The sequence below is a fragment of the Lepeophtheirus salmonis genome, chromosome 1 (genome assembly GCF_016086655.4).
Source record: "Lepeophtheirus salmonis chromosome 1, UVic_Lsal_1.4, whole genome shotgun sequence".
Lineage (NCBI taxonomy): Eukaryota > Metazoa > Arthropoda > Copepoda > Siphonostomatoida > Caligidae > Lepeophtheirus > Lepeophtheirus salmonis.
The window spans coordinates 50408739-50434607 of NC_052131.2; the positions used below are offsets into that span (position 1 = coordinate 50408739).

Below are 25869 nucleotides of genomic sequence, written 5' to 3' on the forward strand. Positions count from 1 at the left end.
CGATATTTTTACACACAGGCACAAGAGATAAAAATAAAAATGGTTGATTTTTATTTTACCTGTCGTTTGGTTGCGTTATAAAGCATTATAATTAAGAATATAATGGAGATGCAAATTAATTAAATTCTACTGCAATTTTTGGGTCCCCAATCTGTATTTAATATGTACAGATGAAAAATGTTTATCAAAAGGATTTTATTTAAAATTACGAATAATGCTTAATTACAATTTTTATTGAAGAAATATCACATTTTTGCCATTAAAATAAACAAAAAGCTTTGATCGAGATGTTCGACCTAGCAAATAACATCTTAGAACAACAAAATTTTGAAAAAAAGCTATTATCTTACAATATGACAATCTTTCCACACTAGCCGTTATCGAAATTCGAAAAAAGTTTACAAACAAGCCACCCTATAATTCATACAATGTACTTTTATATGAAAAGAAAGAGTTGATTGATCATATCAGATGGGGGCTATAAACACGTTCCATATGGTACCTTTGACTTCATAACTGTATCGAATAAGTGCATTCTTCAAACTCTCCTTAATTATTATTTTTCATCAACTGCAAGTTACAGCGTCCATGATGGATGATGCAATTTGTTTTTTCAAAAATATATGCGCTTCTAAGAAGACATTTGACAAGTTTCTTTTAAATATTATTTTATAAATATATAACTGAATTACCTCTTAAAAAGAAAAGGATTATTATGTTAACAAGGGACGGAGAAAGATTGGTGTCAGAATCAATTCGTTAGTATGGAATGGGGAAGTTTTATGCAAACGATGTCAACAATGTAGGGAGTTTGCAATTATCACCAAAGTAAAGACATTTGACATTGTTACTCAGGGCCTGAGAGTGACTATGACATACCCTAGATATGTAGTTATTTTTTCCAATAATATTATAGTTGGTTAAAAAACGTTTTCACTAGATTAAATTAAAACAGGGGAGTCTGCAAGGGCTGAGCTAGACGGCTGTAGCCCTCTCCAAATTAACGAATTTTTGCTAATTAACTAAGAATTAAATATTAGATTTTTTTTGAAAAAATGTTATATTTCAAATTTAGTTAAATATTACAAAAATGTTTTTTTTTTAATTTTATATTTGCAATTTTATTTTTGATGCTTTTTCCAAAAAATTTCCTTTTTTGTGAATAGTTATGAATTTTTTGAAATATTTAAAATTTTTGAATTTTTGTCTTAAAAATATAACTTATATGTAAATGGCTAAGAATTTTTTTAAATTTTATTCCAAAAAAATTAACTGTCTGAGAGTAATTCAAGATTTTTCAAAAAACTTCAAAAAAATATATTTTTTAAAATATAATTTTATATTTAACATTATATTTTTAAAATTAAATTTCATTTTTGAACATACTGAAGAATTTTTTAAAATATTTTTTCAAAAATTTAATTCTGTGAATAACTTAAAAATTTTTAATTTTTTTTTTTTTTTGAAAAGCTGTGAATTTTTTTCCAATAAACGAATTTTCTGTGAGTAACTGAAATTTTTTGAAATTTTTCTCCGAAAAATGTAAATTTGAAAAAAAAAATTCAAAAAATTATATATTTAAAAGTTAATTTTTGGATTATTTTACAAAAAAAATCCAATGATCAAGCCCTATCCGCCCCCCCCCCCCCAAAAAAAATGAAAATAAAATAAACCCCTGGAAAAATATTGACTGAATATACTTTGTTATACATTAAGTTAACGACAATTTATCTCCATATCAAAAAACATAATTCTTCATTCTTAACAAAATTCTAAATATTTTTGTCCCTTTGTATTTTTTTTTTCTCAAGGTGTTAGATACTATATCTTCAAGAAAAAAAACCAATTATTAAAAAACTACTTCTCTCTTTTTTTTATATCACTTTAGAATTTAATATCTGGCAGTTTATAAAATACGTTCCAATTACATTCCAAGCTGTTACCATGGGCGTTCACAAAGGATGGGCCAGACGGGCAGTAGCCCCCCCCCCCTACCAAATTAAGATTAATTTTCTTTTTTATTAGTAAATGCATATTTGAAATTTCATTTTAATTTTTCAAAAATTTTGATTTTCTATAATAACTATGGATTTTTTGGAAATATTTTGGAAGTAGCTATTTATTTAAAAAAAATGTATTATTCTAAATTTTTTTCTGAAAAAATTAATTTTTTCTGAGCAACTGTCAATTTTCGAATTTTCTTTTCCAAAATATTATTTTTTTTTGAGAATAGCTATGGATTTTTGAAATTTCTTTCCAAAATATAAATTTAATTGTGATCGGCTATAAATTTTCAAAAAAATATTAATATTTAAAAAAAATTTTCCATAATATTTAATTTTTCAAATTATTTGTACAAAAATATAATTCTTCAAATTGTTTTATAAAAATTTATTTCAAAAAAATCTAAAAACCAAGTCACAGATTACCGTGGGTCACAATGTACTTGGACAAATAGTTAAAACACGGTCTTCGTTTTGTTACTATCTGATTTTGTACATTGTTCATTCTTCTATATATTTTTACGTTGGACTCAATTGTTCTTATTTCTACAAACGAGATGCTTGCAATGATGATGTTGATTGATATCCGTGACGAGACGGTTAGGAATATGTACATATAATAAACACATCAGTTGGAAGCGTACATCAATCATGTGGATTTATACATATAGAAAAACAGAAACATTTAATTTTCTTTACTTTGTTAGTTTCTTATTTTCAGTTTGATCAATTTCCAATGATGAAGGGAGAGGAAATCATATTAACATAGAACGTATGCTGCGTGAGTAATTCGTCTTGGTTGGAAGGGACATGCATAAGTATTGATATCATGATGTAGGATTGTCGAACACATGACGTCTGGATTATCTACCGAGTGGTCCATAAAATCTGAACACTTTGACTTTTAAATTTCAAGAAGATATAGTTTATTAATTATGAATATAATTTCAACAAAATTAATTCTATAAATTGATGTGTGTCCGAACTAGCTCCCTTAATCGTTAATGCAGTCACCCTGTTTTATATCTATCTATCTATCTATCGGGACAGTCTAGTGTTAAATCCCAAGATCTCAAGTTTGTTTTGTTTTGTAAGTAATTATTTATGCTTTAATATATCAAAATATGAATTCACTTCAATAGCTCAACCTTCATTAATTATTGAATTAGTAAGTGTTCACATTTCAATGATCCACACGGTAGTTACTTTGATTATTACCTTCTATGTACTTCAATACATTTTTATCAATCTATAAATTGATAATGTGATGGATATTTTGCAAGGATTCAATTTGTTTCATTAAATTTAACACATGTGCATACAGAAAGATATTTTCTTCATTACTCTGTATAATGTTGCATTCATTATTCCCCGGGAATATTGACAAAGAGTGATGGACATAATTTGTCAAAAGATATAAGTGAAGATGAATTTTTTGTAAGAGGGGAAGGTAGGAGTGAGAAATATGATGTTACTGAATTAAAACCCTTGTTTATATCAGCTGCCTCTTCAATGATTCAATAACTTATTAAATAATGAACAAAAAGAAGGAAGAAAAATCAAACTCATCAACCCGTTTTTCCTTTTCTAATGAATAGACTTAGTTTTTTCTTTACAAACATCCCCTCTTTAGTGATAGGGAAATAATAATAGCTACCGTATAGTGATGAAAATCGAATATATTTTTGAGCTCTCCGTTTTTTTTGGAGTTGGTTAATTGAAGAGTGAATTTCCTAAGCTGTCCGATATGAAAACAATACTTCTAGCTTGCTTTTTGTTGACAAGCTCCGTGTGTACAACCGCAAATAATCAACAGATATCTTCAGTATTAATAAAGCAAAGTTTGTATGTCTTTCTGTAAAAAGTTTTGGAAAAATTATCTCCTTAGGAAAACAAAATTTATGAAAAAAACAAGTTATAAGTATTTTTTCTAAAGATTTCTTTAAGAAAAAAAAAGGTAAAAATCATTCGATGAAATCTTGCAGGGGAGGATTTATTCTTTTTTTCTAATAATTAAAGGAAAAGATCCCTCACTGCCAAATTTTATTCTGTGGACGCCTGTGTACTTTTGATCTAGGAAATAAGTACATAGGGATATTTATGAAATCTCGGAGCCGTTTTACATTTCTGTATATAGTGCTCCCTGATATATGTGTATTCTCATTTTTAATGTATTTTTTTATGAGTTGAGGGTCATTTTTAAAAATGTGCGTGCGTAGCTAAGGCTCATATTAAAAAAAGACTAAAGAAAGAAAGTACTTTAGAAGAAATAAAAAATCAAGAATATGACATTGAATGAGGTTTAGGAATGAGTGTATCTAGATAAAGCTCACCCAGGATGCGTTCTAGAGACTAAAGTACTATGTAGCTCATTACGTCTTATTTGTTTCTTAAGAGTTGTTAATACAATATGCAACAAAATGAAGTCTTAAAGTGCCGCAGGCTGAAACCCACATTTATTATTGTTATTTAAACCGTAGAACACAAATATGATCATTACGACTTTCATCCAATAAATTTTTGGCCTTTAAACCCTTTTTTTTAGATCTAGTTTTTCTTAGCTGAAGTTATAAAATAAACTTTATATTTCAATTTTTTTTTAAATGCATTTTTGGCGCAATTTAGCTTTTAATATTTATTAAGAAATTTAACTATAATACGCTGGTTAGGTTGCGTGAATCTAGATAACAATAATATTCTAAGCAAAACAAAAAAATAATAATTAGCTTCTGAGTATATAACTATCAGTTATTTTGAATGTGGGAGTGTGTTAATCAAAATCGAAGGATTTCGTGTGGAGTTCTCTTCAATATTATCAAAGCACATTTCGACTGTTCATATATGCCTTATAACTCCAGGTACTACAGCTAGTATTTAATATATTTCATGAATTAATTGTTCTTTTTATGGTATTCAAATGTGATTATATAATTAAAGTTAAGATGTATTTTATTCAACCCGACTGTATCTTTGAAACACTCTGTAAGTTCCATGGGATCAAATATAATGTTCTTAAGAGAGAGAGAGAGATACCAAAACTCCTATTTATATTTAGTAAAATGTACATATTTATTATTTTTAAATTGTTTTAAGTACGTTCAACTATGAACTAAAAATAAGGAAAAAGTAAGGATATTCAAAACTTATTTTGTTGTTACCAGGAACAGATCTGATAGAATCCATTCTTATATATTATGTAAAAATGTAATATATAGACCCACAGACAGACAGACATCCTGCCCAGAGCAATTGAGAGTAGATTATTATATGTCAAATATCCTTTATTATATTATAAATCCAATACAAATGATTTTCATCAATATAATAAAAATGTTGAACAAACATCCCACATATACAATTACATAAATTTTTCTATTTCATAAATATCTGTCCAATAAGAGACCTCACATTATTTAGAGACGGAGGACCCAAAACTTGGAGTAGCATGACTAAATTACGTAAAATATGTGTCCATGGCGTACCACGCTGTCATGATGTCAGCTCGGAGCAAATCCAAATTTGGATGCGGCAGAAGTTCTTCTGCAAGACGCTCAAAACTAAAAAACCGGGGTGGAGGAGGGCCGCATAGTGGTAGTATAGAACTAGGCCATATTCTTGCTGCTGAAGTTTTGGTTCTTATTGGCTGTATGGGCTGTCATTTACTTTTTGGTGTTGTGGGCAGTACAGCTTTATATTCAAACTTAAGGAATATCAGCTGACATATCACCAGGGTTGTTTGCAGCGGTGGAGACTTGAACTCGAGACTAGCAACTCAACTTTGACTTGAGTAGTGTTGAAACTCGGTTCAAAATCTATTTTTTTTTCCGCTTAGGTCTGATGGCATTTTTTTTCTAGAAGGATTTGAACCGATATTTCGGTTCAGACCGCAAACTTAATCCATAGACTAAAGTTAAATTGTTTTCAAATTATGGACCTAATTGACTTTTTTCGGCTTCAATCTATAGACCGATTTTCTACCCTACCCGGCTGATGTATGAGTTGTAAAAATATGATCTACGCAGCACATTACACTTCATATGACGTTAACGCATGGCGATGCTCCCTATTTTGAAACGCACCTGGCATCATCAATAATTCATTAATAGAATCAGCGTAGACAAATTTTAAATGAAACTGAATTTTTCTTTGAGACCCGTCCGGACTAAAGTTATTTTAAGAACTAAATAAGTTTGTTCACTAAGAATTATAGAGGATACAAGTGAAATATACTTCCAGCCTTAATCCTAAGGAGAAAGTGCTTTACATAGTGAGATATGATTAGCACTGGAGCATCCTTTAGTTCACGGATCGACTCCGAGTTCCTCAACCCTCAGTCTGACACTCACAAACTCACAACTTCACCGACATAATGAGATCTTATGTCTAAATTCAATCCTTTGAGAAAATTTGGCGTGTGGGAAATGTATTCTCTCATCTGTTGTTTTCGTCAGATGTCTCATTTTGCTTACTTAAAATAGCTGACTCTACGTATTCATGTATTCAAAATAGTATTCATTAACATATTATAGCTAGTCCAAAGATATTGTACCCTTCCAAAACTTCACAAAGAGACTAAACATTTGCCTCTATCCTGTCGAACAAAAAATAGCTCATTGCGGATGGTCTTAGAAATTTCAATTTCATGTTTTGTATTAGAAATTTTAGGTATGAGTATGAGACAAATTACCCATTCATAACTTTATGTACGTCTAAAAAATGCCTCCAGGAAAAAGTACCACAAATTGCACAAAGAGAATGAAATTACCCCCTCCCAACAAAAAATGATATGCATAAACAAATTAAATTTTCATACAGGTAAATAAAATATTTTGACTATGGAGGTATCTACGTTAGGGTGGAGCTTATGCTTAAATGTTTGAAGTATGAGGTCCTCAGGGTCTCAAAATCTTTCTTTTAGTGTATAGATATCATTGGTTAAATTTGAATTATTTTGAAAAATAGTTAAAGGTAGCTTAACGGCTTTAAAGTATTGAAAATTTACACTTTTTTTCGGAAAAAATTTTGGTTTTTTTTATTTTAAATATCATCGTTTAAGTACACATTACAGCTTTTTGTATGACATAAGAAATTGAGATACAAAAAAGTTATATCACCAGTATTTCATAAACTTTTATGAGTTTTCCGTATATAATTTCCAAAACGATAAATGTAGTGGCTTGAATTGTGGCTTTCCGCCTACCTGTTTGTTCTTTGGCGTATCAAAGTTAAACAATTTCACTGATACATAGAAAAATATGCAATTACGCATGTTCTTTACATAGATAAACAAAAAAAAAATATGAAAATTTGGTTAACCTTGACCAGGGTGATCTTCTTATGACCTTTATTTGAAGAAAGATGCCAAAATTACTACATTTTATACAATGAGTAAGAAACTTTTGTAAAATAATAAAGCTTTACGTAGTAATTTATTCAAAAAATTTAAAATGAGAGGGTGAGTTTTTGGCAGATTTAGAGTTAAGGTAAAAGTACTTTAGTAATCCTTAAATATGCTATAAGCTACATCCATAATTTAAATAGGGACTTTTATACTAAATCAAATCCTGATAAAGGAAAATACTACTTTTTAGATGAAAAATTTACTTTTTCCAAATTTTTATAATATCCCAAGATTAACAAAAAAACAAGGTTAAAACATAAGGCTTTTCGCACTGATGTTTGACTTCCACCAAACTTTTTAATAGTGACGTCATGGAGTATAACTGTAACCAAGAGTAGCTATATATCATCTTCCTTGACTGTTAATGTTAGAGCACGCCTGTTAAACTCTATGACGTCAAAATCTGTCTGTTTTGCTTAGCCCTCGGTACGGTAAAATAACTTTTGGACACTTGTGTAAATAAGTAATTTTGAAACTCCTTATTCTGAGTTAACCAGTGCTTGATTACATCCTTTTTGTGACAGACAATCAATGATTTTCGCCTTACATTTCAGCAAAAGTGTTATCGATGGACACTCATTATTAGATTTGAGTAGTTTCTAATAAAAACTACTTTAAAAATAAGAAAGAAAAAAGATTAATTTTTTAATAAGCTTTTATATTATTTCTTGAGGAGGGAACATCTAAGTATTGAGTAACTACGTGTGCTCATGAAAAACAGAGAGTAAGACGGAGGATTTCTTATTAAAAAAAATCAAAAAAAAATGACTTACATTTTCGTTAGGTCAGAAACTTTTCAAACCATCCTCGTATATAATAAAAAGACATATTTAGATTCAACATCACTAATCACCCTAACGTATGTTCTAGATAACATATAAAATTGCAGTCACAATCCTCCGTGCAAGGGTGGAGCCACATATATATTTAGTATCCTGTGTGTTGAATCATTTCAATGACCTTTTCAAAGACGGAAAAAAACACAATAATATTTGCAGCTAGACTTTCTCATCCAGACAATATTAAAATGCCTTGTTGCATGAAAGACTATTTCCTATTTTCCTCTCTCTGTCTTATTTATTTGATTAACCGTAATAATTATAAGCAATATATGTAAAGAATATTAAAAAAACTTTTCACTAAATGATTTTTGCATGAAGTGCAAAAAAAAAGAAAGAAAAAAAGAAGGATATTTTATTGTTGTGTGTAGTCGAGAAGGGAATGGCTAGGGAAGTTAATTTACGATTATCCATTACGCAAGGGTAGGGTATTATAAAAAGATCCAATTAGGGAAGGCTCGTATGTTATTTGCCAAAAGTACTTTATTATACTCGTACTTCTAACAAGCATAGGTAGTTTATAACATAAAAAGAATACAAAGAGTTAATCACGTCATAAAATCTAAGACGTTTATTTCCCAAGTTGGAACATAATATATATAATTCTAAAAAACTAATAATGAAAACCACTGCTATTGATTAAATTGCAAAAACAAATTCATATCAAGGCAATGTTATATTATAAGTAGATGAGGTAATTATGCATGTAACGCTTACAGAGGTAAATGCATGTTTTATAATGGATATTCAAAAGGATTGGGGCCAGTTTTAGGGATGGGGTCACTAATAGTGTTGTGTTGGTCCTAATTTAGGACCGAGTACCGTAGTCTAGTCCAGTCCAATCCCATCCAGTCCAGTCCCACTTATCGGTCCTTAAAGAAGGTAAAATCGATTCCTCGTGACGTCAATGAGGGTGTTTTTCCTCTTTTTAATTATTCTCGTATCATTTTAATAAGTTATATAACTAAGTAACAATATATAATATGTTCATATTAAATTGTTTTATCATAGAAAATATAATATTTTTTGCAAGATATGTGCAAAAATCTCTATACATATTTAATTCATCTTATTTTCCTTAATAAACCATCGATATTTTTATGAAAAATTCTAGGGACCAAATGTCCGGTCCCAAGGACTTATGGTCCTAAGACTGGACTGGATCAAGTAAATAAGGATCGACACAACACTAATCAGTATAGACAAGTACCCTGGGAGCCACTCCTAACTGGAGGCCCCTGTGCTGGAAATAATTTTTCGAGAATTATAATATCTACACTATAAGTCCTTTAAAAAGTAGAAAATAAATATCAAGAACGTCATAAAATGACCCATTCGGTCGATTTTAGGTCTAGCAACTGGCAAAACAGATCCTATGCCTTAGTGCCTTATGGAACCTTCTCAATTGTGGGTATTCTTTGTCGTTGAGTCTATAGGTCGATTTTTAGTGGAGTATTGGTCAAAAGGCGAAGTAAAACTATGAAATCACACTCCACAAAATCCATGAACAACGATGAGACAATTAAGAAGGGTCCGTAGGTCAATAAGGTATGGATTTACTTTGTCAGTTGGTTCACCAAAAATTGACCTATTGATACAATTAAAAAAAAAAAAAAATTACAGGTTTTTATTGGTCAATCAAAAACTTTTATAAAATGATTCAACTGTGTCTTATTCATATGCACACGTGGTTTATTAAATATAAAAACTTGGGACCTAAAACTTATAATAGCACTTAATTACAGTTTATTCACGTTATTTTTAATAAAGAGGATTCATTAGGCAACCCAATGAGAGCTGTACAAAAAATGTTTTTATCCTATACCTCTAAGTGTTAAAATATCGGAGTAACAACAACAGACCAACGTCTGGCGTCAGTGCAATAAGGCTGCAGAGATCATTGGCACTTCCATTCGGACAACCTGCAGTATCCAGAAAACCATTCAAGCCCATAAAGCCATGAAGAACAAAACTTCTACAAAATGGCTAACTTATATTCTCCCTCCATTTTACCCTTCTCCAGGCCTGACCTCAGCTCCCTGGACGTTTCAGTTGAGGGTGTCGGGGAGAAGAATATCTGCCACACCTCTTATACAAATTTAGAGCTGCAAATCTGTTCGCTGGCGTTTCAAACCTTTAATTGTTTGTGATCCTTCATTGCATCACCTTTCCCCTTTCCACTATGTTGTGTGGGGCAAAGTTGAGAGGAAGGCTTTTAAGGTACCTCATAAAAATGTGACATACCTCAAAGCTACAGTACAGAGGGAGTGGACCAAGGCGTTCAGGAGGCGTGTAGAGGCAATATTGGCAGCAGAGGGAGGCATTTTGCAAAATCAATTTTGTACTCACAGTTAATCTCTTGCAAAATAAATTTTGTACTTACAGTTAATCTCTTGCAAAGCGACTTTTTGATCTTTTATGGTCTATGAGAATCAGTGTGTCAAAGTTAATGGAGATAAAGATTTCAAATATGGTTCCCTACTCTATACTATTACAACAATTCTATCAATTACTCCTCTTCACAGTTGAATTGAAATTTAGTTGAAGCCCAAGTATGCCAAACTGCCAATCATGAAACCCTCACAGTCCCTTTGGGGTTTTTTGTTGTTTAAATATGATTACTCTGTTCTGCAGCACCCAAACTGCTTGAAAACGACCGACCTACTTTCTCTCTTCAATGCATGGCTTGACTTAAATTATACACTTACCTTTTTTACATATGAGTACATCACAAGTAATCAATATCATTATTCATATTTCAAGATTGATTACTTAAACTCGTATGTACATACAATTAAGTTACTATATATAATTAGTTTTTTGTTTTTTTTGATAGAAACAAAATAAAGTTTTTTAATAATTATAGGATTCAAAAAGTAATTTTGAGATTAATTTTAAAAATGTTTATACAGGGCAGGGATTTTAAATCCAGAATATTTAAAGATAATGTTGTTTCATTGAGTTAGCTACGTGCAACTATCAGACGAAGGAAATAATCACCAATGCCACGGCCACAGGAAATACACCGATGTCGATCCTCAATTCTACTCCAAGTCCACCAAGGACTTCATTTATAACTCCCAAGCAATCCTCCGAGGAGCGTACGCAGGATTACATATATATTTTTGGTTTTTGGAATTTTTCAAAAATTCAATTTTTCTTCAGGTTCATAATTTGAGTCGAAGGACCTTCTGTTTAGATAATATATCTTAATGAAAACTTTTTTTACACCTATTTTGCCTTAACTTTTTTCTCCCCTAGTAAAAAAATTAATTTATTTTTCATCATAATCTCCTTGTAAATCTTCACACTTCTCCAAACGATGCTCCCATCTCTCTAATCCGTCCATATAGTACTCCGCGTTTGTCTCTCCAAAATAATTGTTCACAATGGTCCTCTTCATTCGACAAAATTATTTGGAGTCCACTGTTTAGACTGTATTTTTGCTTTGGACCTATAATGGTGTATCCATATTTCATTTACTGTAATTAATCCCTGCAAAAACTCGGAGTGTTTGTACCTAAAGTCCACCAACAGAGCATTACTATATTTTCTCCATTTTCACAAAAAAAATCTCACATCAACTCACTGTGTCGACCACCCCTCCAAAATGGCTGAAACTTTGGTGAGTAACTGTCAACAGATCCTATATAGATGTGGCTAGCTTTTACTCCCGTCTGCTTCCATCTTCATGTTGAGATTGGAAAATCTTGCAAAAAATACCCTGTTTAAATTGGCAACTAAGAAAAGTCTTGCACTCCTTTCAGAGCATATTTTTTTTACAACTCCAATTATGTAAGAAAAAGTTTTTAAAGGCTCTATAATTAACCTATTAAATATATTTTTTTGAGACACTTTTCTGCCTGTTGGACACATTTTTAGACAGATGGTGCCCTGTCAAAAGATATTCCAATCTATATCATTTGTACGTATAACCATCTATTATATTTATTTTTCCTTTGACTTGAGGGACGGATAATATCTTTGACATATCAAAGAGAAGAAGCATTTGTACTTAATATAAAAGTAAAATTATACTCTTCAAGGATATAATAATATTTCTGAATCAAAATGAATTATATTGGATATCATATATTACATTTTATAATATCAATTCAGTAGAGTTATTGCCTAAAATCAATTTGTCTGACTGATGATCCCTTCAAAAACACATTTACTAACATTTACAAGGTGGTTCAGAATTATTTGGACTTGCATATACTCCACTGTTAACCACAGAATGTACAGGGTTGATGTTTTCATGTGGTCCACATTTGATTATTTTCAATTTTTAAAGAGTAAAATTTAAACCAGAGCCTTTGACAGAATATTTATGTAATAAATTCATCTGAAAATACTGTTTGAAACAACTTTTATTCAATATGTGAGCCCTCAACTCTAATAATTGCCTCAATAAGAGGTATTGAATATGTAGTCAGACTCGAGCTTGATCCATTCTTTCTTTATGGAAGCCTTTAGAGACTGGACACTCCTGTGAGGAGTAGGACACACCCTCTCCTCCAGACACGCCTAGATAGAGTAGTCCAAATGGTTTCTGTCTGGAGAGGAAGGTGGCCACATGTTGAGGTCCCAAAAGTCCAGAAAGTTATCTCTCAGAAAGGACTGGGTCTTAGCAGTGCGATGACATGGGGATCCGTCTTTTACTTATCTGTAGGCTAATATAAGGAAAACATTTTTAATATTTCTTATTATCTTGACTTTTATTCAAGATGGTTTTCCACCCATTGTCTTTCATGACAATGAAGTACCTATAAAATGACTCTTGTAACGAGTAAGGATATTTTAATGCCTCTATAATTATCAAAAGGTCCTTTTAAGATTAAAAAAAAAAGAAGAATGAACTGATATTAATGAAGATTAAAATCTCGGTTCCATTAATTCTTGTTGTTTCAAAAAAGGAAAAAAATGTATTGTCTACATAAATGTAAGATACCTGTAAGACAATAAATAGCATCTATATATGAGAAGAAATGTAATAGTTTTGTGATTTGAGGATATACAAAAATAGTGGACATATTTCATATTTATTATGTTTGTATAGTCAAAAGTATTTTTGAAGATATATAGGATCTTGGATTGCATCATAGTCAATATGAATTTTGAGAAAGGTCAAATACATCAAGTATTTCCCATATTGTATTTGTGAATTCGCTTGTAAAATAAAAAGTATCAATATAATAAAATATCTTTGATTTTTTGTTAAGGTCAAAAGGATTTCAATGTATTCAGGTATTTTACGGATCTATTGACATAGGATGGTAAAAGTGTCCTTATGTACATAGTAAGACAAGGCTTTATATTCATTTCCTTATGTACACATTCACACAAATATTTATTGGTTTCCAACAAAGAAATATAAATGAAACGCACACTCTTTTCTCCTCTGTCCTTTTTTATACCAACTTATGGCTATTTTTTCTATTAGTATAATAGTTATTAAATAAAAGGGAAAATTAAATTAAAACAATCGTTTGTATAAATGTTTTAGAGCAGTGGTTCCCAACCTGTGGGTCGTCTAGCCTAAGAGCTTCTTAAAAGTTGTTGTAGGATACCAAATGTCCTTGTGGTGTATTCTCGTGCTCATATCAATATTCTCTAGTCAACTAAACTATTATATCAGAGGCGTCCGCAGGGGGAGGGCTGGAATGGGTGTAGCCTCCCTTCCCAAATTAAATAAAGGAACTTTTGCTTTTTACTAGAAAAATTAATTCTTGAATTTTTTTTTCAAGAAATTTAATGTTTGAATATTTTTTCCAAAAAATGTAATATTTAATTTTCCATATTCTTTTACAAAAAACTTAAATTTTCTGTGAATAACTATAAATTTTTTGAGAATAGTTATTATATCTCTGAAATTTAATACTTAAAAATTAATTTTTGAATTTTTTTTAGAATAGCTTTGGATTTTTGAAATTTTTTTCTTAAAAATTTAATATTTTTGTGAATAGCTGTGAATTTTTAAAATTATTATATACAAAATTCAATTCTTGATATTTTTTCCAAAATATTTAATTTTTGATATTTTTTTACAAAATATTTGATATTTAAAAAAAAATTCCAGGAATTAAAAAGAAGTCCCGATTGATAAAGCCGAACAAAATGAAACGTGGAGACACTTGGAGATTTTGTGACTACTAATTGGTCTAATTTATTACCGGAAAATGTAGAGAGTCCATCTTTTTGACAAAAAATTTGATAAATTAATAAATAATAATTATATAACCTATGTGTGTTTTATATCAACCTTTACTTTTGAATTAATTTAATTATATATAAGAATAACTTATTTGTACAGAAAATAAATTATTTAAGAATAAAATATCGAAAAAACTACATTAATTGTATTAAAAAACATTTTACATTTATACCGTACCAAACGCCGTACAGTCAAGTGTTTAACGCGTTTCGTACCGAACCGTGAGTTTATAATGGATCTCTTTTTACTATATACACTAATATATGTATACGTGTGTTGAATGAAAAAGTCTGCAATTGAGTTATATCTTTCCCCAAAACGGTTTATTAGATAGTTTAATGTATGTATTTACATAAATGAAATTCAAGGATGACAGAGATTTTTTTTCTCTCTTTTATTCAAATTGAAAGTGACATGTCAGTATTATGTACACTGTATACCGTATATACATATACAATATATATTATAATTGATGGATTACAAAGTCCTCTCCTCATCCGACCATAGGACTCAAACAAGTGAGAATGACATTTTTATAAAAAGAAAAAAATTCTGTCTCCTAAAACATATATACCAATATATATATATATATATAATATATCCATTAATTTACATAAGAGACATATTCTGAATTTATGTAGTTACATCCATACTAAAAAGGTTCAACCAACAACACGTCAATCCACTATATGTAAATTCTTAACACTTCATATATAATATTTGTACAGAGTGCTACATTTATAGGGTGTTGCATGTAGTGTTGTGTTGACTGACAGTTCCAGGTACCGGTCAACACTGTATAATATGTAAAAAAAAAAACTCTTTAAAAAAAGGTTATTTTTGTAAGATAATGTAATACTTTTTGAAGGACCTCTAGAAGAATTTAGCTTGTTTTGTTATGAAACTCTCTCTTCTTAGGTACATTGAAGCAGGGCTGCCGATGAACTTTTTAACAAAACCCTAGATGTAGTTATTGAAAATCCAAGATTAAAAAAACAAAAAAAACTCAAGGCTGCAAGAATATTACAATAATGATTTAATTTCTTATTTTAATTCTAGAAATATCTGTAGACATTTGCAAATGGTCGGCTGCAGATAAATGCCTCTATTTAACATCCAAATAGTTTTTTGTTTGTTTCCGTGCAAGTAAAGGGAACTTGGCAGGTAATGGAATAATTAATAGATGGTAATGAAATGCAAGTGGTTTTGGGTACTTTAGTATCTAATAACTAGGTATGTTACAAAGTCTGAAAAAAGTCAAAATATGAATTTGAAAACAAGCTCTTACGTTGTATGGAGTATCTCTTCTCATAAATGCCTAAATTATTTAAATCCATACTGCTATTGCCTGAGAAATCGGGAGATTCGTGGTCGAAAAATAAATCCGTCTTCTCCTTGAATCGCACGAACTAAGAACTGGTTTCTTAAGACTGGCGTATTAAATCATGACGCATGATAACCATGGCACTCAAATTATGTCCTTCTTCATTTAGGACTACCGCAGTTTCAATCACAGAATCTATACATTCTAGATGTGATTTGTGACGACATTTTTTTCGATCAGCTGTTCAAGCAACTTAATACTTGGGGGGAAAAAAAAAGATTAGAGTAATCTTTTTTGTAACATACCTATAATAACCTTCGCTTTGTAATTATCCCGTTTTTATTGAAATGAAATATGTTTAAAATTTTATTATAAAGCTCTTCAAGGGACTTTAAACAATCATGTTTAAATTTTCTATCAGTAATATCATCAAACAAAGTATTTATGAAATGTGGTTATGTCTTTCATCTAAGATAAACTTTATTAATATTTTTATGATTGTTTTAATTATTTGTATCGGACAGTTCAGGTTACTACATTATTTGATCTTTAAGAAAGAAACTCAACATTTTTTTGTACTCCGATGATATCATCACGTACAAAAATGTATATGGCGGGAAAATCCAAACACTGAAAGCCTTTCCATCATTTTATCTCCTTCATAATGAATCCCTACAACTTTAAAAGTAAATTTTCTTTTGCCAAAAAGTGGACATTAGTATTTTTCTTTTTCTTTAGAAAAGTGGAAGAAACTTGGTATCTACTTGTGTCCTTGATATGACTCTTTCTCCCCCTTGTGTGCATTTTATCAACTAATAATGTCTCTAATATAATAATATTATCACAAATAAATATACTACCCCTACTAATGTATAACTTGGCACAATTTAAAGAAAGAACATAAATTGGATTTTTTTAAAGCATTGTGTGATAAATAAATGGGAAAAAAGGAGTAGAGGAAGGGGGTTCGATGTCCCCTTCTCGTTTTCTTTAAAGAACAAAGGATATATAATAACAGTATATATGAAGCAATTTTTTTCCCTCCTCTGGATATTACATCTTTTCAAATTACACTGTCATTAAGAATATCTGTGAATTTTAATTAAATCATATAAATTGAAGATTCCTTTGAGAAAATGAATATGTGTAAATTTAAATAATAATAAAAATAATAAATTAGAGAGTCAGAACTTCTACTTACAGGGTGCAACCTATGTTTCACAACCAACACGATTTTTTTAAATATGGTCTAGCTCCTAAACTAAATTATCCGATTTTGATAAAAATCCATGCTAAATGAAAGTTTATTCAATATAATCGCCTTTGGCGTCTAGAACGGTCTTCAATAGACTTTAGAAACGGGAGCGGCTCTTCATGACAGTCTCCTTTTAAAAGGTTCTTGAATTCTCCCCGGATGCTCCACATCAGCTCAGATTTAGTGTTGGAGGAGGATCTGTTGGTGTGTCGCTCACATGCCCCCACACAATTCCATTGGGTTAACATCTGGTGAGCTTAGAGGACAAACACAAGGTCCAACAAAGTCAAAGAAAAAAAAAAATGGCAGTCTGACCTCATCTTATGATCACCACTCTTTGCTATTGATTCATAATCCCTTGTAGATTCCACTAGTTCCTTCCTTGCTCTCCAGACAAAGGACTTGTTCAGATTTAATAAGTTTCCAATGTAAACATTGTCCCGTCCGGCGGGGATCGCAGCAAGGACACTCGACCTTTTCCACAATTGTGAAATAAATACTTTGTTGATCGATTCCTTTTTTTTTAAACTGTTGTCAAACAGCTGAAAAAACAACAAACGTTCTACCTGCACATGCACAGCTGTTGCAGGTGCTCAAATTTCTTTGTTAAAGTACGGCCACACGCTGTATGTGATGTGTCAACACAAAAGCAATACAAAATCAATTTCGATTCACCGAGTCTTTGAGCCTGTAATTCCCCAACTTTTCATAATGAACCTTTTTTACTTCCATAAGTTTGTAAACAAAGCTACATAGAGTGGTGCCGTCTAGCGGCCAAATAAAATAACTCCCTGAATGGGAATATTATTTAATAAAAAATAGATGTATGTTACTCAAATAGAGGCTCTATAAAGATTACTCTCAGCGTTCACATTTAAAAAAAAAAAGAATTAATTTTAACACCAACACTAGTAACAAATATGTAATTAGAAGTGTATAATTAGGCTGATCTTTGTTAGAATTACGGAGTGGTGAAAATACACAGCCTGACCCTACCCGACTTAGTGGTTATATGCATCACTCTTGAGAATATATAAGTAAATACCACTTTCAAAGCCAAAATATTCCTACGTTTCGAAAAATATAGGCCAATGTTAAGAAACAAACAACGCTAATACGGCATTTTTTTAATCAGAAAAACTTCAGAGTGTTCTCTAGACTTTTTAAGAGTCGAATAAAAGGAGGGTGGATGATCCACGGAGCACTAACAGATGCCGACGACTCTTTGGTTGAATGAATAACCTCTTTTGATATAATTAATCATATTTTTTTCTTCCCTAATACTTTTTGTTATAGTAATATTTATTTATACATGTTTATACACATTTAATCAGATCTGACCCCATATTTTTTTTTGTTAGCTAGGGGATGATTCCTTCATATATATGAATGTGTACAATATACGCAATACGTATTTATAGTTTTGACTAATTAATCCCGAGAGAGAGAGAAAGAGAGTGTATAAGGGAATAACTCTTTTCACAGCAATCCTAAAATACAATTAATTATAAATATATGTTATGTATAAGCAGCCTAAACTTGTACAAAAAAACAACGGGTAGAATTTGGAAATGAGCATTTTAAAGGAAGGATTTATAGTAAGTACAGTGTGTGGCAACAAAACTTTTCTTTTCTACAAGCCAATAAAATAAATTTCATCAACCCCTAAAATTGTATTTGTGATTCATAATGATAGTACAGATTTAGAGTTAAAGGTTTGAAAATCATTGTCCCTAGACTGAATATTCGCTAATTTAATACCCACTCTGATTTTTTCATTTTCTTATTTCCGAGGTTGTGTCATTATCTGTAAAGCGATCATTGGGGTTCAAGAAAAGTCGAACCAACAACAGAACTGAGACTGCAATATATATTGCTTATAGGTCATGTGGTTTTGTTCCTATATAGAATATACAATATATAAAGTGAAAAATAAATTAGTTTTGATCAATAAGGCAATTTTTTGAGTTGATTTTTTGTACAGTTGCAGCTTTTTCCAATGATTGTTTACGTCGCCAGGGTGATACAGTTGTGTCTGAGCTCATAAATCTTCCAGGGATTCAGACTTTATCTCCTCAATCGTTGCAAATCTCCTTCCTTTCATAGGCCTCTTCAGTTTTTGGATCACATGGGTTCAAATCTAATGTTGTTTTTGCCCAAAAAACCTCATTTATCTCATTATCATGATGCAAAAGCCATGAACCGTTTTTCCACAATTTCGAACATTTCTTCGTATTGATTCTTACTGCCGGCGCATAACTTCAGGATAATCCCCAAACAAGCAAAGTACTTCCAACTTTTATACCTCTCACAAACAAAGTAAACATATTATATAGCTGAAACTGTAATTATGTGTTCCTGACGTGTGTACTAACATAAAAAAAAATCGAACATACCAAATGTACCTTGGCTGCGAAATTTAAAAATTCACCTTACTTTTTAAACACACTTAGTACACGATGCACCTAGGGACTGAATTTCATACACACATAAGTTATTTTTTACTCACTGGATGACTCTTAAGTTGAATCAATGTGAATTTTTAAAGGCTTTTTTACGACAATCAGTTAGATTTTTTTTTCTTCAAAAGAACAGATATTCAAATCAATTGAGTCAAATTTATCCACTGACTGAATACTCAAATTGTATCTCATGATCACATAATAAAATACCCTTATTTCTTAAAGGGGACTTCCTTTTAGATTGAAGGAAGCAGGAGTTGATGTTGTTATACATCCCCAGGAGTGAAATTTGATTTTGTTTATAAAATAAAGAAATTAGTGTTGGGGTGATTAATTACCCCGGTATGAAAGTACTCACGTTATGAATTATAAAAAGAAATAGGGAAGAGTTAATAAAAAAAAGTCATAGTGCCCAAAGAAAAAACTACTACACTAAAAAAACATACATGAAGCAACTTTCTTCTTTTAACCTTAATGCAATGTTGAAGAGATATTATGCAGATACAATTACTGTAAGACTTATAAACATATGTAAATTGGGTTTCTTTTAACTCTCACACACTCGTTATGAAAATATGTTCTGCTTTATCTCCCCTCCCCCTCCAAAATAGCGGTTCTTACTTTAAGTAATAGGTACCCACTAGTGTTGGACGTTTCGGTCTCAAACCGTTATTATTTTGAGTGAACCGAACAAATGTATAGTGATGCAGATCCATTTTATGGTAGACGTCCTTTTTTTAGAATTGGTAATCCGAAGTATGGATTTGTTTATCTAAACTCTGGCAGCTTTATTTATCTCCTGAGTTGTGAACTTCATTTCTTGCTACATTCAATTATATTCAAAACATGATGTATCATTTGCGTATGATAATTAAAGACCTGGATATTGTAAGTCCTTGTTGGACTTACAATAAAATTGCGGATAGACCTCGGATAATTCTTGCAAATGTCGTTGTTTATATCCTTTTCTCCTTCCTCCCTTGTCACAATTGATCTAAAGAAACTTCATGACAGCTAAGCTGCTCACCTCCAAAACATTCTTAAAATAATCAGGGTGATCATGATGATTAACGTTTTACTTTTATTTTTTAACATGCCCAAACACATCTGTACTAATGGAGAAACGTAGATCAGTGGATAAAAGCATCAGAAGAAATTATATTTTGAACTCAATTGAAGGACATTTACATAACTAATTGTTGTACTCAGAGTTATTAGGCGACGATAAACAGACAAATTTGCTTTAATAATATATAAAATAATTAATACCGTTCTTTAAAAAAATAATTCGTAATGGATTCGTCTCATCGAAAAAATATCTAGACATATTCTATAGATGAATTGTTGACGACGATAGTCTGTTTCAAAATGATGAACATCGACATAAAATGACGTCATATTTGGTTAAAAATGCCTACATTAATCATATTTGTACAACTCATAAGTTACTATAGAGAAGAAAATATGTCTATAGATTTGAGGGCGAAAAAATTTGGTTTATAGATTGACAAGATTTCTTTAAATGATCCTTCAATTGGTGAATTGGAGTTGAACCGATTAAGTACAACATTACAACGTCAACATTACAGCGACCTAGAAAGGGTATTTGAAGTCCATAAACATTAAGTATATTTATTTCTCTAGGAAGGACAGCCGAAAACCTTTGAGTTCAAAAGAACAAATTGTACATTGATATACGTCGTTCCAAAAAAACGTATGTCTATAAATTGAGACCGGAAGAAATCGGTGCATAGATTTAGTACAAAAAAATCGGTGCACAATTAGAAAACGATTAAACCATTTTGGTCTAAGGTTTAAGATCGTGATCCGGACCGCGAAATATCACTTCAAATCCGTTTAGAAAAAAAGTATCTTACAACCAAACTGGAAAGAAATTCGATCTTGTACAGAGTGTCAAAACTAGTTTCCACCACTTATATCTTATGGTTTTTTGTTATTATTGGTTTATGTTTTTTAAAATAACAGGAGTAGAAGGAACCTAGACAAAAAACAATGGTTAACGCCCTCCCCTCATATGTATGTATGTATATATTGGAAAAATATGAATTTAAAAACTGGGTTAGAGAGCATATACATTTTGTAGGTTAAAAATAAATGTAAAAAGTGGAAAGACAACATCAAAACTAACCGTATGGATGAAAATATAACATCTAAATAAATTTTGTTAAATATCTCATGAAATGCTTTTACACCATACTGGGCCATGCAAACGTTTAGAGACTCAAATCAAACAATGATGTATATTTTGGTATACATTTCATATCCAAAAAAAATTTATGAATCTAATGTTATTTTCGTATATCATTAAACAATAGTTAACACATATCAAGGCTTCTATATTGACCTTTTCTGCGTGACTTGACACCGTTGACACAGCCAATCCCCCTTCGCGAGTCTACAGTTCCATTGTTTCTGTACCATCTTCTCCCCCATGTCAAATAATTGCTGCACGCACGCACATAGGAAGAACAGCTGTAGAGTGATTCCATATCGGATCCACTTTTGTTCATAAGAAGTAAATTGATAAATTCCTCTTAAATTTGACCACGGTAAGCAGCAATGATAATTTCTAAAACTCATGGAATTGGCTTCATGCGATTGTGATGTAGATCTTTGACAAGACACTGCTTATTGACAGGTTCCTTTAAGGCCTCAGCATTTGGGGGTGGGATTCTTGGACTCATGGGACTTTACTTGCCAACAGATATTACGCCATTTTAGTAGATGTATACACAAACAGATTTTATAAGAATGAAAACCCTTTTTCTATTAATATTTAGGAAAAATGACCAACAAATAAAATGACTTGAACGTTACTGTCCATGAAAAAACTATCCCTCTAAACCCTAAATATATTTAAAATATATTCTTACAGCCTGTATACACACCCTGCAATATTTTATTAATACGAATAAATTGTGACTTCTTGGATCAAAATATGTTATGATATACACCATGGGGCACTCTTTACAGCGTACCCCGTGACTGGCTGTCATAAATTAAGACATCCATACAGACAGAAATACCAACATTGCTTTATCAATATAGATATGGTCCCAAGATGGTGTGGCCTTTAGTTATGATGCAAAATATGAGCTTCATAGCTTGTGTTCGTTATTTGAGGAGACAAAAAGTAAAAGAAAATCGACAGCTGACAAATAAATACAGTGTTGATTTGTATGTGAGTGAAGTTACGCCGTGACAAAAAGTACGAGAGGAAAAGGATCGATTCACTGGTCAAAAAGAACCTCAAAGAACAGGTCGTGTATTTTCTTTCGTTTTTCCTTGTTTGTTTTTTGTAAATCCATGATGACAATGATGTTCTGGTTGACCAGAATTGAATTCACTCGCATTGAATGAGTATGCATTTTTGTAAACATACTTAACAATTTGCCCTTGAGGAAGGTCAAATTTTCTTTTGTTCTCTTTTTCTTTCCTGAATTGAACTCCATTTAATTATTATTTATTTTTTTTTAAATGAAGGACCACACAATATTTAAAATATTTATTTTCATATTTCTTCTCCCATACCTTTAATATATGAAAATGGGGGAAGGTATATAAAAAATGACATATGTTGTGCATCAGTATGAAAACAATCTTGAACAAAAATCAAGACAAGAAAAAATATATATGTAAAGTGTTAACATAAAAACAAACTAGAAAATAGATAAAGAAAACGAGAAGTTCCCAATTTATATGCTTCATAGATATATTTCAGTAGATTAATGGCCTTGTTGTGCAATTTATGGGTTAATAGAGGTAATACCAGGTATTGTCTGGAGTTGTTAGACGTTGACAAACAGACAAATTATGCTTAATTAATAAAGAAGCTCACTCTTAGATAAATCTAAGGTGTTACTCTCTTTTTTTTCATAAGCACACTAGCACGTGGTTACTCAAATACACTTAAACACTCTCCACTCAAGAATGAAGGAATAATAATAACTGGGGGGGGGGAAAATATAATATACCTCATCTAAAGTCATATTCATTTTTTTTTTTCATATTTTATATAAAGTATTTCCCTTTTTTTTCTTTTTTATATGAGTTGAACTAAACCCGTGCGAGATTTAATTCATTTTATACAGTGCTCCTCAATAAAATTGTCTCCCTAGAATAGACGACATAATTGCATTTCTGTTGGATGAAAATGGTTCCTTTTTTGTAGACGGCTAGTTGCCCAGTTATGTACGACTCCTTAAAGAGCAAAACGAAACATCCTATCATGTCTAAAAGTGACACAATGCTCAACGAGTGAGATCGGAGATGCACAGCTGTTGAACTCATGCTCTCTACCAACCAAAGTTATGACATCAGGACCATTGCCAGCATCCTTCAAAATGCAAATATTGACGGTTCATGGTGAGAGCTCAACACATTGGACGACCCTTTGAAGGTAGTGTACTATAAACACAGTTATGGTCATGGGTGTGGTTTCAAGTGAGGCCATATCATGCCACCTCACATCTTCAAAGTCGGCTTGAGAGTCAAACCAAAGTCTACCTTTTTCACAATGTACAATTCACTCTACAGGGTGTACAACCTGTCTATGCCTCCACTTTGGCGCAATCTTTTGAGCAAACGCAAGCACTTAGGCAGTTGATTTTGTATAGTTGAATAGTTTGTTTAAACTTGTATCAGTGGGAAAAAAATTGAATCAACTGACAAATTCGTTGTTCCAAATATTTGGCAGGGGTATCGAACCCTCGTTGGAATCCGCACCAGGAGCGACAATATAGCAATTTCTGGAACTCTGAGGCTCAGTGAGACGTTCCTTTGCAAAATTAGGAGGGCATTTGAGGCCTCTAAGTGGGATTTTGAGGCAAAAGCAATGCGGGCTGAGGTCTAAGATGGAAGTGACTTTGTTCAGTCGCCGGAATTAGTGGTCGAAATCCAGTAAATCGTCAATGAGTACCCAGGAAAGTCCATCAGAGTAATTGCTCAAGAAATAGATCGGTAAGAGCCGCTGATTGCCAATGGGATACATTATATGTGGTAGAAGGACTCGGTTCTGTTCCATAAATACAAAAAAAAAAAAAGTCCCAAATTACTCAAAGACAATTTTGACGCCTTCATTTGGATCGAGAAAGAATCCTGGAATTCCTTCTCGATCCAAATGAAGGACCAAATAGTGATGAACTTTGGCCTCGTATAGAGACTGTAACTGAGACTGGAGGTGATTTCATTAAATGAAATAAATCAGAATCTATCAAAACTTTCAGAATCTGATTTTTTTCTTTAATTTGATGGCTGGTTTGAGATAAAATTTGTTTCGAAATGAAATTCTTTTTAGGGCACAGATAGCTTGCGCACCCTCGATGCTACAAGACTTCAGTTTATATGAATATATAAATGATATGCATCAGGGAGCACTATTTAGAGTGCAATTAATCCAGTAGTACCATATGTCCCTCTCCCAACTTTCCCTTACGTGTCCTTACATGCCTATGATTGACACAGTGTGGTATATCTCTATTGATCACAAACACAGGGTATGTGAACTAAGTTGCTATTTTTTTTCTCTGGTCGATTAACATATCTATTAGATGAGTTATCATCATTATTGGGGTGACTCAGTCATTATTGATTAGGGCCGGACCATCAATCAATAAACCCCTTTAGCTTTTTGTTTGTTTATCTCTTTCTTCCTTCGTGATGTATGTATGATATTATGTATTTTGTTGTTGTAGGAGGCGAAAGAGGAGGAACTTCCCAAGATTGCGTGTCAAAGGTACGTAAAAGTTGAATATTGAAAACTTTATCTTTTCTCATTTTTTTTTTTTTTTCCTTTTTCCTTTTTTCTCTCTTCTTTTCCGCCTTCCTTAACAAAAAAAGAAGGGATTGAATGCGAGTAAATAACACTCTACATATATTTCTCATTTGTATGAGTCAACTCCTTTTCTTATTCTCTACCCTAATGAAAACTATCCATAATAACTTAAGTTCCCTTCATTCGTATTATTCTAGATCCTTAAAATAATTAATAAAATTTTTATATTTTGTTAGTATTCCATATAAGCCCCTTTAGCTCAGTGGTAGAGCACTGGTCTCGTAAACCAGGGGTCGTGAGTTCGAACCTCACAGGGGGCTGGTGTTTTTTAGTTGGTACTCTCGAGGCGGTTTTAATATAATAAGTTGCTCGTCAACAAAACAACAATCTTGAACCAAAATAGAAAAATAATTATTTTATGAACATATATATTTGGTGTGTTGTGTTCGTCCTTATTTATTCGGTCCAGTCTAAGGACCGGTCCTATCAGTTCTTGGGTCCATTACTATAAATAAATGACATTGGGGGTGGGGAATCTCAGGCCATTTTGGAAAAATAATCTTGCGAATAGATA

At 31.6% G+C, this 25869-nt stretch overlaps 1 protein-coding gene and 1 non-coding gene across 3 annotated transcripts in view; one reads left to right on the top strand and one right to left on the bottom strand.

Moving 5' to 3' along the window:
- The window catches only part of LOC121118950 (uncharacterized), a 232018-nt gene that overhangs the window by 92154 nt on the left and 113995 nt on the right, over window positions 1–25869 (bottom strand). The gene's annotated exons all lie outside the window — the stretch shown is intronic.
- On the top strand, window positions 25544–25615 carry TRNAT-CGU (transfer RNA threonine (anticodon CGU)). The gene has a single exon. It is a non-coding gene; the product is annotated as a tRNA-Thr (tRNA).